The sequence below is a fragment of the Vicugna pacos genome, chromosome 17 (genome assembly GCF_048564905.1).
Source record: "Vicugna pacos chromosome 17, VicPac4, whole genome shotgun sequence".
Classification (NCBI taxonomy): Eukaryota; Metazoa; Chordata; class Mammalia; order Artiodactyla; family Camelidae; genus Vicugna; species Vicugna pacos.
Window position 1 is genome coordinate 19,300,242 of NC_133003.1, and position 19,131 is coordinate 19,319,372.

Sequence of the window (19,131 nt, forward strand, 5' to 3'; positions counted from 1 at the left end):
TCTACTTAACATAGTATAGAAGACAGAGAAATTAGGCAAGAAAAAGTAAAGAAAATAAATAAAGGTATCCAAATTGGAAAGTAAGAAGTAAAATTAATCTCTGTTCACAGATGACATGATCTTAAATATAGAATACTCACTGAAACACAAAACTGTCAGAACTAATAAATGAATTTAACAAAGTTGCAGGATATAAAATCAACACCTCAAAATTAGTTGCATTTCTATACATTAACAATCAACACCCTGAAAAGGAAATTAAGAACCCAACTGCATTTACAACAACATCAAAAAGAGTAAAATACTTAGGAATATACTTAATCAAGGAAGTGAAAGGCCTGTATGCTGAAAACTATAAATATTGCTGAAAGAAAATTAAGGAAGACAAATGGAAGGATATCCTGTGTTCATAGATTAAAAGAGTTAATATTGTTAAGATGGCAATACTACCCCAAATGATCTACAGATTCAATGAAATTCCTATCAAAATCCCAATGACATTTTTGTGCAGAAACAGAAAAATCCACCCTAAAATTTATATGGAATCTCAAGAAACTCTGAATAACCAAAATAATTTTGAAAAAGAAGAACAAAGTTAGAAGTCTCACATCTCTTGATTTCATAAGTTACTAAACACAAAATCACAACATCAAAAACAGTACAATAATGACATTAAGACAGATATAGATCAACTAAATAGAACAGAGAAACTAGAGTTAAACTCTCACAAATGATTTTCAGCAAGAGACCCCAGCCCCTGTGTTATGGGTTGAACTGTGTCCTGACAAATGCATATGTTGAAGTTCCAACTCCCAGTACCTCAGAATGTAACCATATTTGGAGAGAAGGTTTTTAAAGAGGTGATTAAATTAAAAAGAGGCTTTCAGGGTGGGGCCTAAATCCAATATGATTGGTACCCTTATAAGAAGAGAAAGATTAAATACATATATATATGTATATATATGTATGTATGTATAAGGATTAAAAAAAGATAGAAAAAAAAAAGAAGAAAGATACACAGTAGGGGAGAGGGGTGGCATAGGTGCACAGAGGAATGATCATGTAAAGAGATGGTAAGAAGGCAGCCATCTGTTAGCCAAGAAGAGAAAACTAAGTTCTTGGACTTCCAGCCTCCAGGACTGTGAGAAAATAAATTTCTGTTGTGTAAGCCACCCAATCTGTGGTATTTTGTAATGGCAGCCCTAGAAAACTAGTACAACATTCAGTGAAGGATAGGACAGTCTTTTCAATAAACTGTTTTCAGAAAACTAAATATCCACATGCAAAGGAATGAAAAGGGACCCTTACTTTTTTTGCATGATATTTAAATATTAACTAAAAATGAAGCAAGAATAAACAAATGGGACCTAATTAAACTTACAAGCTTCTGCACAGCAAAGGAAACCATAAGCAAAACAAAACGACAACCTATGGAATGGGAAAAAATTTTTGCAAAAGATGAGACCAACAAAGGCTTGATCTCCAGAATATATAAGCAGTACATATGACTTAATAAGAAAAACCAAACAACCCAATCCAAAAATGGGCAGAAGACCTAAACAAGCAATTCTCCAAGGAAGAAATACAAATAGCAAATTGGCACATGAAAAAATACTCAGTATCACTAATTATCAGAGAAATGCAAATGAAAACTACAAAGAGGTATCATCTCACACCAGTCAGGATGGCCATCATTAAAAAGTCCACAAATGACAAATGCTGGAGAGGCTGTGGAGAAAGGGGAACCCTCCTACACTGCTGGTGGGAATGCAGTTTGGTGCAGCCACTGTGGAAAACAGTATGGAGATTCCTCAAAAGACTAGGAACAGACTTACCATATGACCCAGTCATCCCGCTTCTGGGCATATATCCAGAAGGAGCCCTACTTCAGAAAGACACCTGCATCCCAATGTCCATAGCAGCACTATTTACAATAGCCAAGACATGGAAACAGCCTAAATGTTCATCGACAGATGACTGGATAAAGAAGATGTGGTGTATTTATGCAATGGAATACTATTCAGCCATAAAAATGACAATATAACGCCATTTGCAGCAACATGGATGTCCCTGGAGAATGTCATTCTAAGTGAAGTAAGCCAGAAAGAGAAAGAAAAATACCATGTGAGATCATTCATATGTGGAATCTTAAAAAAAAAAAAGAACATAAATACAAAACAGAAACAGACTCATAGACATAAAATACAAACTTGTGGTTGCCAAGGGGGCGGGGGGTGGGAAGGGACAGACTGGGAGTTAGGAATTTGTAGATATTGTCAGGCATAAGTAGAATAGATAAACAAGATTATAATGTATAGCACAGGGAAATATATACAAGAGCTTGTAGCTCACAGGGTAAAAGAATGCAACAATGAATATAAGTATGTTCATGTATAACTGAAAAATTGTGTTCTACACTGGAAATTGACACAATATTGTAAACTGACTATAACTCAATAAAAAATAAAAAATAAAGAAAGAAATTATGCCATAAAACATTTTTTCATTAAGATAAAATTCTGTAGGGGAAGTGGAATGTAAATCCAGTTCGAGGAGAAATGCTATAAAATTTCTGATTGTCATTTGGCTATGGTATTTAGATTCTCTGGATAGATTTAAAAGAATGATGTGACAGTTGAACTAAAATGTTTACAGTAAGTTGAAAGTGACATCCTTTGAAACTAGTTAAACATGAAGAAAAATTTCAAATCTCAACTTAAAATTATCCAAGACAGTATACAGTTTTTCCAGATCCTCTCAGCAAAAAGTTTTGTGCATAACCTTGTATGTGAGTATATGGGGCCAGCATGAATATGAATTATTAGTGATGAGACAGTGATCTGGAAACCAGCATCTTCTGGTTTTCTTTAACCATCACCTAACAGTGTCTGACAGTGGGGGTCAATAGAAAATAAAGGGCCCACACTACCTTCACCAGGGGTTAAGTTCAAAGCCAGATGGGTCAAGTAATTGTGGGAGTCTGCTGACCCGTGAATGAAGAAAGACCAACCAGCTTGAGAAAACGAAATTTTCCTGTGAAAGACAGAAGAAATGCTGACTTTTTGAAAAGGTGAAGCAACGAAAAACAGCAGAATCTTTTCCTTTCATCTTCTTGTTCATGTTTTTGTTTTTATGATTATTCAAGGAAATATTTCAAATGTACAAAAAAGCATACAGGATAATATTACACTCACCATTCAGATTTGTTAAATCTTAGCATGTGCCTAATTTGCTTCAGAGTTTTTTCTTTATAAGAAATAAAATATTACATAGTTAAAAAAATTAACTCAGAATGGATCAAAGACCTAAACATTAGAACTAAGATGATAAAACTCTTCGAAGAAAACATAGGGAAAATCTTCAAGACATTGGATTTGGCATTGACTACGTGTGGATGTGGATTGTGGCAAATTGGATTTCATCAAAATTTAAAACTTTTGTTCATCAAAGGATATTATCAACAGAGTGAAAAGGCAACCCACAGAATGGGAGAAAATATTTGCAACTCACATATCTGATAAGGGATTGATATCCAGAATATATATTCTGGAATTCCAGAATTCCTCAAATTTAACAACAACCCAGTTGTGATTCAAAAATGGGCAAAGATTTGAAAAGACATTTCTCCAAAGACGATATACATATGGCCAATAAGCACATGAAAAGATGCTCAACATCACCAATCATGAGGGAAAAACAAATCAAATCTACATTGAGATGCCACCTTACACCCATTAGTATGGCTATTTTCAAAACATCAGAAAATAACAAGTGTTTTAGAGGATGTGGAGAAATTGGAACCCTTATGCACTGCTGGTAGGAATGTAATACGGTGCAGCTGCTATGGAAAACGGTATGGCAGTTCCTTAAAAAAATTAAAAATAGAATTTCCATATGACCCAGCAATTCCACTTCTGGGGACATATCCAAAAGAATTGAAAGCAGGTACTCAGATATTTGTACACCAGTGTTCACGGCAGCATTACTCATAATAGTCAAAGGTAGAAACAACCCAAATGTCCATTACAGAGGAATGGATATACAAAATGTGGTATATAAGTACAATGCTATATTTTTCAGTATTAAAAAGGGGTGAAATTCTGACACATGCTACAACACAGATGAACCTTGAAGACATTATGTTAAGTGAAGTAAGCCAGACTCAAAAGGACAAAGACTGTATGATTTCACTTATATAAGGTACCTAGAATATGTAGGCAAATTCATAGACAGAAAGTAAAATAGTGCTTATCAGGGGAATTTTTAATGTTTACCCATCAGTGTTTAATGGGTATAATGTTTTAGTTGGGGAAGGTGAAAAAGTTCTGGAGATGGATGGTGATGACAGTAGCCCAAAAATGTGATTGTACTTAATGTCACTGAACCGTATATCTAAAAACGGTTAAATGGTAAATTTTATGTACATTTTATCACAATTTAAAGAATCTGGAAATTTGGGGCATTATGTTATGAAACTTTGGAACTTATCTAAACTTTTTGTTTGAGCTGGCTTTGACAGGGGGTGGGAGGGTACTACCTGGTTTCTACCAAAAGAATATAGAAGTTCAGGCTCCCACTAGGCCTCTGTTGACATGCAAGGGGGGCGAATTCCTCATTACTGCCAACAGAGGTGGGAGTTCCAGCTCCCTCCTGGGCTTCTATTGGTACCCCTGGCCAAGAAGGGTAGGAGTGCCACATTACTGCTCTCCACATAGCTTCCACTGACAACATGGTGGAGAGGGTGGTGGCCTCCTTACCCCTTATGTTAGAGCAGGCAGATAGCTAGATAGGAGCAGAGAAAGGTGGGTACCAGCCAAATGGCAGGAAACCATACGTCTTGTAAACAATGGAGGTCCTTGGGCAAACAAAGAAAAGCAGGAACCTCCAGACTGATAAGAGACCACACATTTAGGGGTGACCAGTGTTCTGGAGGCAGACAAAGAAAGGTCGGAAAAGGCAGGAATCTCTGGTGTCTGAGTGTGTAACCTTTTGCTCATTATGCCCTCATTACAATAAAATTAGCCTTGTAGGTAAGAAGTACCTATCACATATCAGCACCATGACACTTCTGATCAAGACTAAATAAAGACAAAAAACCCCTCCTCCCCTCTGGAAGGTGGAGCTGCAATGAAAATCAGGAAATCTCTCCCCAATGACTATTTCGCCCTTTCATATTCATACCCCAAGTGATTGCAGTTGTGGATGCTAATATTTACTCAAGATGTGCTATATGCCAGGCTCTGATCCTCTCAAAGCCTCCAGAGAGGCACACACTTTTGGGATTCCCACTGAGTGTTGAGGAAACCAAGCCTTACAGAGATGAAGTAACAGACATTTCATGGCCTGAAATTGCAGAGCCAGGACTTAACCACGTAGTATCTAACTATTGATCCAGCTCTCTTGGGTGCTGAGGGCCCAGCTGAAATTAGTGACCATGTATTTGCGATGTCCTCACACCTGGGTGAGTTTCTTTAGGTGGCTGGGCATAAAAAATAGAGGTGGAATTGCTAGAGAGAAGCAGGGCTGGGGTTCTTCCAGGCAGAGATGGCAGGAGGACAATGTGGAGAGTGCACTGGCAAGAGATGAACTGAGGTAGTGACCATGTGTCCAGACTGGATAAAGAACTAAGTCAAGACAGGAAGGGGCTGCTAATGTTCAGGAAAAATGGCGGGCCCAAGCTGCCAGAGGTCTTACTAGGGCAGAACGTAGGTTGGAGTGATGGTAATAGGGTATGAGAGAGTAGGAACTAAAGGAAGCTGCGGTTAGAAACGGAGATGTTAAGTTAAAGATTTCCTGGTAAGGCAGATCCTGGAGGTGACAAGGTTGAGAGCGTGGGTGGCTGAGGGTGGGGAAGGCAAAGGACTGGAGATCAAGAAACAAGGGTAGAGGTACACCTGCCCAAGCTAGTCACTGGGAGGGATAGGGTTTGTTTAAAAAACAATTCTACCATACTTATTAAAGTACCATAGGCAGACTTTATTCACGGGGAGGCTATCAAATAGGTGTAGGGACCACTGGAATGAAGTTTGGCAGTGGGGAAGAGAGTTTGGGCTCAATTCCAAATACAGCGTGAGGAAGTGGGAATTTATTGCCAAGGAACAGGGTGTGAGGGGGCCAGTGGATGGAAAATTACTAAGAGGAAACATCAGGGGTAAGGGGGACTATTGCAGGCAGGGGATTCTGAAGGCAGGCCAGGGTGATCAGACACCGCCTGGCAGGTGGTGGCAGATGAGCTATCAGACATTGAGGGTGGAGCCTCTTACTAACCTGACCCACAGGGTTCTTGCTAAAGCTAGATTTTACCAGGAAGTGCACAGACAGGCCTAGAAGATTTCAGGAGGCTGAGTGGTCAAGCGAAGAATCTTTGTCAGATTTAAACGAGAGTCAGAATCCAGAGGGGAGGAGCTGGCCAGCAAGGGTGTGAAAAGCAGCGGGAACGATGAGGGAGGGGGCACAGGTAGACCACGGTTCTCCAGGGAAAGGAGTGTTTACAAGTGTGGATGGAAAATGTCGCCTGCCTGATCAGTAAATACAGGATGTTGGTGAGAGTTTGAGATTTGTAGATACTAACTACTATATATAAAATAGATAAACAACAAGTTTATACTGTATAGCACAGGGAACTATATCAAGTATCCTGTAGTAACCTAAAATGAAAAAGAATATGAAAACGAATATATGTATGCATACATATGAGTGAAACATTATGCTGTACGTGAGAAATTGACACAACATTGTAAACTGACTATACTTCAATAAAAAAGAATGCAAAAATACATTAATAAAGGATGTTGGGCCATCCAGCCAACAGCCACCCCTAAACTACGCAGCCTGAGGGTATTCAGGATAGAGAAAAGCAGGCTACTGGCCCTAGATAGGTAAGGCACATATCAAAGGAATGATTTCAATGAGCCCAGACTCTTGTATCTGCCCACCCATAGAAAAGTGCTAAACTCATTAACTTGAGATGTTTGGTTTTCTTTAATTAATAGTATCCTTTTGATGTTCCAACTACCTGGTTTTTGTTGCAAAATTCCATATATCCTGGCTCCTCCCTTACCCCTCTGGAGCAGTCTCTGAGAGTGAGCTGAGAGGCTGTCTTCCAGGCTTAAGTCCTCAGAAATTCCACCAAATAAAACATAATTCTCAACTTTTAGGTTGCCCTTTTTTTTTCAGTCAGCCCAAGTGTGGCTTAGAGTGAAATGAGGGTGAAAGAGGGATACTGACAACTGAACCTCATGTCTGCATTATTCACTCCCAGACTCTGTGGGTACCTCTATGTGCTGTGCCTGGTACTGGAGACATTGAAATAGAAGGAACAGGTGCTGCCTGCAGGAAACTCACGGAGCACATCTACAAAACAGAACGATAACTGCTGTTTGGAACCAGCAGCGAGTGGCTGGCCTGGGCTGGGCAAGGGCCTGGGGTGGTGGGATAGGGTCAGGAGCAGCTGCAACAAGAAAGTGATGCTTAGGCGGCCGCCAGGGACATTCACCAGGTGGGCACCCTGGGTCAGCATCAATGTGGGAGCGAATGGACCCAGGGGGGAAAGTGCCTGGTGTGTTCAGAGGCCTCCAGGAGGCCTGGCCTGCGGAGCACAGAGGCCACATACTAGGGGATGAGGGCAGGCAGGGGCCTCCCTAAGCAGCTCGATGGTGTCTGCGCCTTAGCCTCAGTGTCCTATGCAGAAGGGAGTGCTCGGGAACCACTTACATTTTAAAAATGTGAAATAGCAGATGCAAAAAAAGAGTATAATGACTTCAACTATATGAAATGCATTCCTAGACTGGCATGTGTGAAAATAAATAGGTTTGTAGAGGAGGATCATGTTCTTTCCTTTTCAGGAAGTTTCCTTTGCCATGACCATGATCTGCACACTGTTGTGTTTTTTTTTTTTTAACAACAAAATGTGTTTAAAATAAAAAGGGAACAAGCATGGAGTTACCAGAATCACATTTTCCTGGCTGGAGAGAAGTCACAAGAAACAATACAGAACACTCACCCCCCCCCCCCCCCCGCTTCTCTTCTCTTTGCCTGGAGGAGGTGAGGCTGCTCTGTGGGGCTTTTTGATCTACAGAAGAACTGCAGGAAGGATTGAGGGATGAAGAGGGCACACAGCTGGTGTGGCTGCAGAAGGGTGAAGGGCTCTGAGCGCCAACCCTCACACAGAAATCCACCTACTTAAGGACAAGGTGTGGACTTGGAAAGGCTGAGGGCTCTTCCAGATGAGAGTTGGCAGGAGAGATCTGGATCTTAGGGAGACACAGCTCACAAAGGACCATTTCAGGGCAACTGGCAACATATGAATATGTACTGTGGATTGGAAAACAGCACTGGCTGAATGTTAAATCCCCTAACTTTGATCACTGACATGTGGTTACATAAGAGAATGTCCTTGTTCTTTGAAATATACACTGAAGTACTTAGGAAGTCTTCAAGCACAAGATGTCTGCAACTTACTTTCAACTAGTCCAGAAAAACAACATATCCAGTAAATATGGAGGAGGAGGGGAATGATAACACAAAAGGGGGCGACATATTAACAATTGGTGAATCTGGATAAAATGTTCTCTGAACATGAGTTCTCTGAACTATCCTTGAAACTTTTATATAAATTTGAAATTATATCAAATTTAAAATCCACAAAAAAACCCAAAGCAAGTGTCAGGGTTGGATTCTGTTCAGGGCTAGAATGTATACTCAGGGTAAGAATAAACTAAATTTTGTGAGGGAAGCAACTAAATCAATATTGGGTTATTCGCTTTCTTTAGAATCATCCTTTGTGGAAGAGTGACTTAAGTATTCTTCAGATATTAATAATTACTGACTACCAGTTTGTTTACACTGTCATTTTTTAAACTGAAGTATAGATGACTGACAATACTATGTTAGTTTCAGGTGTACAACATAGCAATTCAACATTTCAGTACATTACAAAATGATCACCATAGCAAGTCTAGCAACTATCAATCACCAAAGTGGTTACAGTACTATTGACTATATTCTGGTGCTGTATATTGCTTCACATGACTTACTTATTTTATAATGAGAAGTTTGGATCTCTTAATCCCCTTCACGTATTTTGCTCACCCTCTCACCCTCCTCCCCTCTGGTAACCATGAGTTTCTGCTAAGATTCAAGCAGAGTTTACTCTATATATTAGGTTGGTTTTTTTGTTTTTGTTTTTGGTTTTTTTTTGGTTTTTGGTTTTGTTTTTATAATGGAGGTACTGGGGCTTGAACCCAGGACCTCCTGCATGCTAAGCGTATACTCTACCACTGAGATACACCATCACCCTATATATTAATTTTTGATCAGAGGCTTCCTGATTAAAGGCCACCTGGGAGCAGTTTTTCCTGAGTTTTCACTCTTTAGTTGAGCAAACTTAATGGTGGCAAGGAGCAAGCTTTTTGGAGAGGGTGCAACGTACATGTGCTTTGTGTGGTTTGATGAAAGCTGTCCCTCCTGGGACTCCTTGGTAGGCCTGGAAGGGAAAATCATTTCACATAAGAAGCCAAAAGCCTTGGAAGGGCAGGGACTACAGACATTCAAAGCTGACAAAATCTGGTAGAAGGGCCCAGGGTGACAGGAAAGGACAATGGCTCCAAGGATAAAGGCAAACTCACCAGGAGGGGACAAGGAGGTCTGAGCTTAATTCAAGGGCCTAAGGCTTTAGGGTGTGTGTGGGGGGTGGGGTGGGGTGGGTGTGTGTGTAGTAGGTAGTGATTCTGGAACAGCATGTAGCTTAGACCAGTATCCCTCTGGACCAGCCCAGTGCCACACCTTGGGAACAATGGCTGAGCATGTGTGAGCTGAAGGAGCAACAGTGCTGGAGGCCAGCAGGTGACTAGGCTCCATGGGCTGCTTGGGCAACATCCTGCAGCCTAGAAGAGGAGGGGTCCCCGTAGAGCCACAGCCTCCAGGCTTGGTGGGCTTCTCAGAGCTACCCAGTGACATGAGTTTCCCTATTCTGTGTCACGTATATCCCAAATCCTCTCACTAATTCTCTGACTCGCCCTGATACCCATTATCAGCAGGTGACCACATCACTTATTTCACCAAGAAAATAGAAACCATCAGGATAAAACACACTTAACTTCTTGTCGAAATCGTCCCTCTTCACCAGCACTTTCACACCTCCTGGACTCATTCTTGCGGAAGACAAAGCCAAGGTGAATTCTGCTCACTCTTGACCTTCTCCACAGACTTACTCCATTAGCTTTGCCCCGCATCTTCCATCCCTCCCTCTCTGTAGCTCAAGCCTTTCCCGTTTGATGAAGTCTTTCCCTTGATCCTTCCAGATGCTGCCCTGTCTCTCCCTCCTCTTTACAGCTAAACATAAAGAACATAAAGCCATGTGCAACTCAGCCCACTCAAATCTGACAACTGTGTTCTGATGCCACTAAAGCTCATCACCCCACAGTCACTTGTTAAACCTGCTTGGGATTCTAAAGGCTTCCCCAGGCCTGGCTGCTAAGGTGCACCAGACAACCCGACCACCACCTATTTGTTGAAAAGCTCTCTTTTCTGATCTAGAAAACAACCCTCTCTTAGTCTTCCTTCTACCTCTTTGACTATGCCTTTCAGTCTTTGTTTGTCTCTAAAAGGTTTTCTTTGCCTTGGATTCTGGCTTTTTTCCCTCTTGTCACACTTTTTTTGGACCAGGGGTCCAACCAGGGGCCAAGGAGAAATTGTACATGAGTAGGTGGGGCTAGTAGGAGTATAGGCACAGTGGAGACTGGAGCAACCAGGGAGCATGTGTCTGTATCCTTGGAAAAATGGCAGCAGCAACTCAGCACTAACAGATGCCTGCCAAAAGCAGGGTCGGCAAACTTGTTTTTAAAGGGCCAGAGAGCAAATATTATAGGCTTTGTGGGCAATGTATGATCTGTCACATGTTCTGCTTTGTGTTGCTTTAATAGCCCACTAAAATGTAAAAAAACCCAAACCAAACCAAAAGCTCAAAAACAAAAAACCAAAATAAAACCAAAACCCAAAAAACTTATGTCTCTGGTTATACACACACAAACCAAGGGCCAGATATAATGAGCAGACTATAGTTGGCTGACCCCTGTTCAAGACTGAATATGAACACAGAGTGGCTAGGTCTTCAGGTTTTCCAGAAAGCTGGAATATTTTATAAACCTTTCAGTTATGGAAAACCTGCATTTTGAAGACATCTGGCAGCGCCTGTCTCCAGGTACTCACTGAGCTTTGTGCAGCCACTGGAAACATGGTCCACCCAGAACCCAAGTCACTGTTAGACTCCCCACCCAAGCTGGATTCAAAATCTCAGCAGATGGCAAGGCCCTTGGCTAAATTTCCAGAAACAGATACCTGGGGGTCCCTGCCCTCACATGCACCTAGTGAGTTGCTGATTCTTCGTCTAAATATCTCTCCACTTGGCTCTGTCCCCAGTGTCACTTCCCTGTGTTGTGACAGTTATTTCATCCCTGGAGGACAATCTCCTGATAAAAGAGTCCCCATCTCCTGTCTTATTCTCTCTTAATGTTTTCTACAGCCAGAATGATCTTTAGAAAACGCATATCTGGGCATTCCCAAGTCTTAAGGCTCATTTGCTAATTGCGGAAGGTCCTAACCTTCAGCTGGCTTACAAGGCTTCTGCAGGTCTGGCTCCTGCTGAGCTCTCCAGTCTCCCCTCTCCTCGCTCACCGCACCCCACTCTGTGCCTGTCTTTGTGGGCTATTTTCAGTTCCTAAAATGAGCTGAGCCCCCTCTCACTTCCAGGTCTTTGCATTGGCTGATCTGGCTCATCCTTCACTCAACCCCATACACGGACACTTTCTTCCTTGTACCTCATTTTAGAGTTACAAAGCCTTCCCAGATGTCCCCAACTCCTGCCAGCTGTACCCTTCCTTCCTTCCTCCCTTCCTTTTTCTTTCTTTCCTTCCTTTTCCTTCCTTTTCTTTCCTTCTTTCCTTTCTTTCTTTCTTTCTTTCTTTCTTTCTTTCTTTCTTTCTTTCTTTCTTTCTTTCTTTCTTTCTCTCTTTCTTTCTTCTTCCTCTTTCTCTCTTTCTTTCTTTTTCTTTCTTTCTTTCTTTCTTTCTTTCTTTCTTTCTTTCTTTCTTTCTTTCTCTCTTTCTTTCTTCTTCCTCTTTCTCTCTTTCTTTCTCTTTCTTTCTTTCTTTCTTTCTTTCTTTCTTTCTTTCTTTCTTTCTTTCTTTCTTTCTTTCTTTCTTTTCTTTCCTTCCTTCCTTCCTTCCTTCCTTCCTTCCTTCCTTCCTTCCTTCCTTCCTTCTTTCCTTCCTTCCTTCCTTTCTTCCTTTCAATACAGGAGGGAAGCAGAAAGGGCACAGGCATTCACAGAACGGCACAGCAATTAACACCAAAATGGTAGAAGGTTCAACTCCCAATAGGCGTTGAGCTCAAGATGGCAGCAGATCTGACTTATAGTAGACCTTGAGTTTCATTATACTCTCACTGTGATATTAACATGGTAAGTGACACTTCCACAGGTGCCATGACAGTTCCACGGCTGACCATAAAAGTCAAAGAGTGGGCAGCGGCCCACTTCCTGAGAATCCCAGCCACTTCCCCAGGGTAGTTGGACTGGTCCTCCCACTTGTTGGCATGTGAAGCCACCCATCCCATAAAAACTGGCAACACTGTACCTTGTGGCTGCCTTTCTCGCTGCCTGATCTTCGAGGACTGCCTGCACTCTGTCTACGGAGTGTGTATCTACTTTTACTCTAACTTGAGCACCCAACCCCCACCTCGTGGCCTTTCTCTCGCCGTCTGAAACAGTCTACATTCTATGTAGTAGGTATCTCTCTAATATCTAAAATCTACCTTTTCTCAACTGTGGCTCACCCTTGAATTCTTTCCTGGGCAAAGCCAGGGACCCACACTTACCAAGGCACATCCCAAAGGACTCAACTGAGACCTGGGACAAGGCCCTCCTCTTGCCCCACATTCATTTTTCCTGCATCATTTCTTTCTTTCCTTCTTTCTTCACATAACAGCTTTATTGATACATGATTCACATGCCATACATTTCCCCATACAAAGTGTAAAATTCACGGATTTTTGGTACATTCTGTGAGTTGCACAACCACCATCAAAATCATTTTAGAACATTCTCATCATCCTAAAGAGAAGTTCTTTACCTACTAGCCATCACTCCCGATTGTCCATTAACAACCCTCCTTAGGCAATCACTCACGAATCTGCCTTCTGTCCCTATAGATTGGCCTATTCTGGACAAATGGAATCAAACACTAAGTGGTCTTTTGTGACTGGTGTCTTTCACTTAGCCCAATATTTCTGAAGTTTCTCCATGTGTATTACATTTTTTATTGCCCAACAATACGCCTTTGTGTAGACATACTGTATGTTACTTACCCATTCATCAGTTGATGGATATTTAGGTTGCTTCTATTTTTAGCTATTTAGGATGAATACTGCTATAAACAGTCACAAGTTTCTGTCTGGACATATGTTTTCGTTTTTCTTGGGTATATAAGCTATGTCATGTAAAACTGTGTTTAACTTTCTGAGAAAAGGGACTGCCACACTGTTTCTCAAAGTGGGTGCAACATTTTACATGCTTAACAACAGCGAGACTGGGTTCCAATTCTTCCACATCCTTTGCAACATACGTTATCGTCTGTCCTTTTGATTATAGCCATTCTAGATGGTGCGAGGTCGTATCTCATTGCGGTTTGATTTGCATTTCCCAGCTAGCTGTTGTCAAGCATCTTTTCCTTTATATATGTTCTTTGGAGAAATATCTATTCAGATCCTTTATTCACTTTTCATCTGGTATTTAATTTTCATTGTAAGTTGTAATAGTTCTTCATATCTTCTAGATACAAGTGTCTTTCTAGGCATGTGATCTGCAAATATTTTCTCCCTTTCCCTGGGTTTTCTTCTTACTTTCTTAATGATATCCTTTGAACACAAAAGCTTTTACTTGGTAAACTCTAGTTCACCTATTTTGTCTTTGGTTGTTAGCATTTTTGGTGTCATAGCTCAGAAGGTTTTGTTATCCCGAGGACAAGCAAGGACACTAGGGTGGCTGAGCACTGTGTGTGGTGTGAAGGGGGAGTGGTAAGTCACCAGTGCGGGGAGGGAGCAGTCAGACCATGTTGTGTACCTGAAAGAATTGGGACACTACTGAAGGGCACTGACTAGGTCGACTTTACGTTTTTTCCCTAGATACTTGGCTGTGTTGTATAGAGGACACCTGCAGGAAGAGAAGAGGTAGCACCAGGAGGAGTGTTGAGAGTGTTTTACTGTGATTTGGTGAGGATTTGGAGCCAGGCTGCCTGACACCCAGGAATGTGCCCTGTGCACTGGGTGAGTCTGCGGCAGATGCCTGGACGGGTGGACGTCGGGGGACGGCAATACAAGACATCCCATTGGGATGTGAGGAGAAAAGAGAACTGCTATTTATATTTATTTTTATATAATACTTTTTAATCTTCTTTGGGGGGTTATTCTGTGCCTAAGACACTAGCACAGTAGAACACATATGCAATAACAAATAAATGAACCTTTGTATGTACACGCCCAGCACTGGAAGTGACAGCAGCCTGCAATCAGACGCATACAGACCTTTGCTTCCTAGTCGATCCTGCTGCCTACCTTTCAGAGGAGGAAACACCTGCCCTGTGAGGGACAGGGGCAGCTCTGCCCAAGCATCTGAGCTTGGTATCCAAGTGCGCCCGCCCTCCCTCGACTGCTTTGGGTTTGCTCCACATCACCTTTCCTGCCTCTGCTTCCTCTTCTCCCTCAGTTGATCTCTCTTCAAAGAGCCTTAGAGTTGCTGGGGCTCCTCCACCCTTTCACTTCACATGAACCGAAAAAACACCGAGATGTCTTTTTAGGAAATGTTACACATCAAAACAGAGAGGAGCAGAGAGCAGGTAACAAAAATTATTTTATGAAAATAGTCACTATGAAGAGTCTGGGAGTTCACTGTCCCTGGTCTTCACCCAAATGTGCTAGCGCTGCCCTCCTAGGTCTCCTTCCTTTAAGTCTTTCTCAGTGAGCACCACAGATGCCTCCTCTTTTTGCCCTTTGCACACCCACGTACACAGGTGTGAGCACACGCCACGATCCACGGCTCCCTCTGCTCTGTACCCATCAATCCTACGCCAAGGTGCCCTGTGAACTTGGTGCTACTCGATCTCTACAGCATTTATCTTTGGCTTCCTCAAGGGAGAGAAAGTGAATATAGCTCAAGAGTACCTGTCAATTTTTTTGATCTCTTACAGTGATGATTTTATAACAGTTTACAGATTTATGTTCCATCCAGCATTTACTGCTTGCCGATTTTGAGGGAGAGAACACAGGTTAGGAACAGAATGCAGAGGTGAAGATTCAAATGGATCTTGACAGACTGGGTCACTGAACTGAAAAGAACAAGATGAGGTTGAAGAGGAAGGTAAACTCAAGCTCTGATATTTAAAACATTACTCACACACGAGAACGAGATGGTAAGATCTGTGATGGACAGCAGTTCAGGGAAGACAGCTATCTTGTGACCAGGTCGTCAGTGGAAAGGGCTTCCCTTACAGCTAGGTCAGTAAGAACCAACTGTGTGACACTTGCTAGAAAATTCATTGCAAGGATCTGATCATCTCTGGGCTTAGAAAACAGATGGACTCCACTCCCTGAGCTGTCCTCCCCAACTCTTGGGAAAAATGACAGGAATACTATGGATAAATTACCCTTGGGCTAAATGAAGAGCCAGTCTGGGAACATATCCACAGACTACCACAGATACAATCCAGCAGCCCCTGACCACTAAGTAGCTGCTCAACTCCTCTAGATGTGGGTGGTTAGAAATAAGATCACCATTTTGATCCTGGCCTTTTCCCAGATGCACTTCTGTTCTCATCATCTGTTGTCCAGTTCTTAGGTCTCAGGCAGGTCAGACTGGCTCACCCTGAACAAACTCACCGCTTCCTTGTGACTACACAGAAGAAAGCAAGTTCTCAGCTAGTAGAGAAACACAAAAGGGGCTTGACAACCTTCCCAGGAAAGTTTCAACCTCCAAAAGGGTCAAATATGGCCCCTAGCCTTGAAACATCCATCCCCATAGTTGTCAAGAAATTATCAAAATGAATTTTCAAACATTAAGGACATCTTAGGATCACATGTCTGAGTGGAAAGTGCCATCTCCTAATTGACTGGATGAGCAGTTCTAAGAAGGATGGAAGTTGTGACCTCGGTTGGTGTCAGTGGGTGTGAAATGCTATCTCCCTGCGGTTTTAAGTTGAATTTTGCATTTCCTTAATGAATAAACATGTTGAATATCTAGTCATACATTATTGGCCACTCATAACTCTTTTTTGTGGAATATCTGTCCATATTTTTGTCTATGTTTTTATTGGATCCTTTGTTTTCTAACTACTATATGAGTTCTTTGTAAATTCTGGACACAAGTCTTTTATCAGATATGTGTTTCATAAATATTTTCTCCCAGTCTATTTCCTGTCTTTTCAATTTCCTACTGTTATCTTCTGAAGTGCAGAAGTTTCATGTGATCCATTTTATCAACTTTTCTTCCATTTACAAACCATGCGTTTTTTGGGAACTCATTTATTTTTTAATTTCTATTTTATGCTTTTTTTTCATTTTTATTGAGTTATAGTCATTTTACAATGTTTTGTCACATTCTGGTGTGCAGAACAATTTTTCAGTTATACATGAACATACATATATTCATTGTCACTTTTTTTTTTCACTGTGAGCTACCACAAGGTCTTGTATGTATTTTCCTGTGCTATACAGTATAATCTTGTTTATCTATTCTGCATATTTCTGTCAGTATCTACAAATTTTCACATCTCAGCCTGTCCCTTCCTGCCCCCCTGGCCCTTTTGGCAACCACAAGTTTGTATTGTATGTCTATGAGTCTGTTTCTGTTTTGTATTCATGTTCTTTTTTTTTGTTTGTTTTAGATTCCACATATAAGTGATTTCATATGGTATTTTTCTTTCTCTTTCTGCCTTACTTCACTTAGAATGACATTCTCCAGGGACATCCATGTTGCTGCAAATGGCATTATATTGTCATTTTTACAGCTGAATAGTGTTCCATTGTATAAATATACCACATCTTCTTTATCCAGTCATCTGTCAATGGACATTTAGGCTGTTTCCATGTCTTGGCTATTGTAAATAGTGCTGCTATGGACATTGGGGTGCAGGTGTCTTTATGAAATAGAGTTCCTTCTGGATATATGCCTTGGAGCGGGATGACTGGGTCATATGGTAAGTGTATTCCTAGTCTTTTGAGGAATCTCCATACTGTTTTCCACAGTGGCTGCACCAAACTGCATTCCCACCAGCAGTGTAGGAAGGAGGGTTCCCTTTTCTCCACAGCCTCTCCAGTATTTATCATCTGTGGACTTTTCAATGATGGCCATTCTGACTGACATGAGGTGATACCTCATCATAGTTTTGACCTGCATTTCTCTGATTCTCCTCTAGGTTATCCATTTTGGTTCCATAGTTTTTCTGATAATTAGTGATATTGAGCATTTTTTCATGTGCCTATTGCTCATTTGTGTTTCTTCCTTGGAGAATTGCTTGGACTGGATTGTTTTTTTCTTATTAAGTTATATGAGCTGCTTATATATTCTAGAGATCAAACCTTTGTTACAAACCATGCTGTTGGTGTTGCACCTAGGAAATCTGCCTAGCTCAAACTTAAAGAGTTTCTACTATGTTTTCTCCTGAAAGTTTAATTGTTTTAGCTCTTAACATTTAAGTCTATGATCCTATGCACTAATTTTTATCTATCATGTGAGGTGAGGATCTAAGTCCATTTTTTTTGGCATATAAATACTGTCTTAAAATGAAACTTTTTTATGTTAATGTTGATAACAACTTAATATTCCATTTCACGAACATACTATCAGTATCAGGATCCTGGTAAGTGTTAAACGATTGTCTCTGAAAGAAACAAAAACACAAAAACTCAGCAGCCCTGATATGCAGCATGGCCAGTTTCCCTGGTGTAAATACTCCAGTCATGTTCATTTTCAAGGTACCAACCAATGTTACATACCTTATCATGGAGTTGGGGAGAGATCTCACAATTGGTTCTTGTGATCTGCTACAAGCTGCCTGCAGCACATTACTGAATCTATTTAATGAATACCCTGAGATTTTTTTGGTTTTTTGTTTGCTTCTTGTTTGTCCCTCTTTCATTCTCAACATACAAAAGGTGCCCCACAAAGCAGGAAGACGCAGACTATTTTATTCACTGCTATAAATGAATGCTGGCCCCTCAGGGAGTTTTCAGTTCGCCCCATAATAAGCACAGCTGTGGGCAACATCCTTGCAGCCTTTCTGTGGTCACATTTAGTAATGGCATCGTCCTTGCTTCCTGGGGAAGATGAAGAACTGAGTTTTGACAAAACAGAAGTACAAAGCTGCTTGAACTTCTGCAATTTTGGAACACACCTATTCAACATTTAAATTATGGAGCAGACTTCTCCTTTTCTTTTCTCCCTCTCAGGAACAAGTATCGAATTAAGCAAATGCTGTAAGGTGAAATCAATGTCTTGACAGGCTGCTGGATGACTCAGATGTGAACGGCTACAATGTGTCAGCTTCCTGAAGGCATCAGGGATGACAGAGTTATGTGAGGAAATTATTAGAATGTGACACTGTTTCAAAGAAAATGCACCAAACTAACTTTTTGAGGAAAGGTTTGTTAAGAAGTGAAAATGAAAACAGACCCCCCCCCACCCCGGGGGGGTAGACGCTTTTCATAGACAATGGTTATTAAATCCCTGCTTGGAGCTCTGTGGCGATCCACACAGCTCTACCTGCATTGTTACAGGGCGTGAAGGGGCAGAGGCCTGGAGGACTGGAAAGGCTGAGGGATGAGAGTGTGAGGGGACGCTGGGCACTGAGCAGTGTGGGGACAAAATGATTTGAGCAATTATCACTACCAGACAAGGCTTTACCCCAAGCTTTTATAACTACTACTATCTAAGCTATCCTTTTTGATGAATAGGAAAAGAGCAGCTCAGAGAGATGGCAAAGCCCTTGCCCCGGGTCTCCCCGCACTGAGATATCTGCTTTAAATCTGATTTAACATGAGTCCCCCCCCAAACAGAAAACTCAGACTCAGTATTTTCTCGAGGCT

At 41.4% G+C, this 19,131-nt stretch overlaps 1 protein-coding gene across 4 annotated transcripts in view; it reads left to right on the top strand.

The window, feature by feature from the left end:
• CCR3 (C-C motif chemokine receptor 3) overlaps positions 1–19,131 on the top strand; it is a 119,946-nt gene that overhangs the window by 31,417 nt on the left and 69,398 nt on the right. Inside the window, exon 2 of one of the 4 annotated variants that reach the window (XR_012060620.1) lies at positions 14,179–14,569. The exons of the other annotated variants lie outside the window; for them this stretch is intronic. The gene's annotated coding sequence lies outside the window, so the exon portion shown is untranslated. Of the gene's footprint in view, positions 1–14,178; positions 14,570–19,131 lie in introns of those variants that run through there. 4 annotated transcript variants of the gene reach the window in all.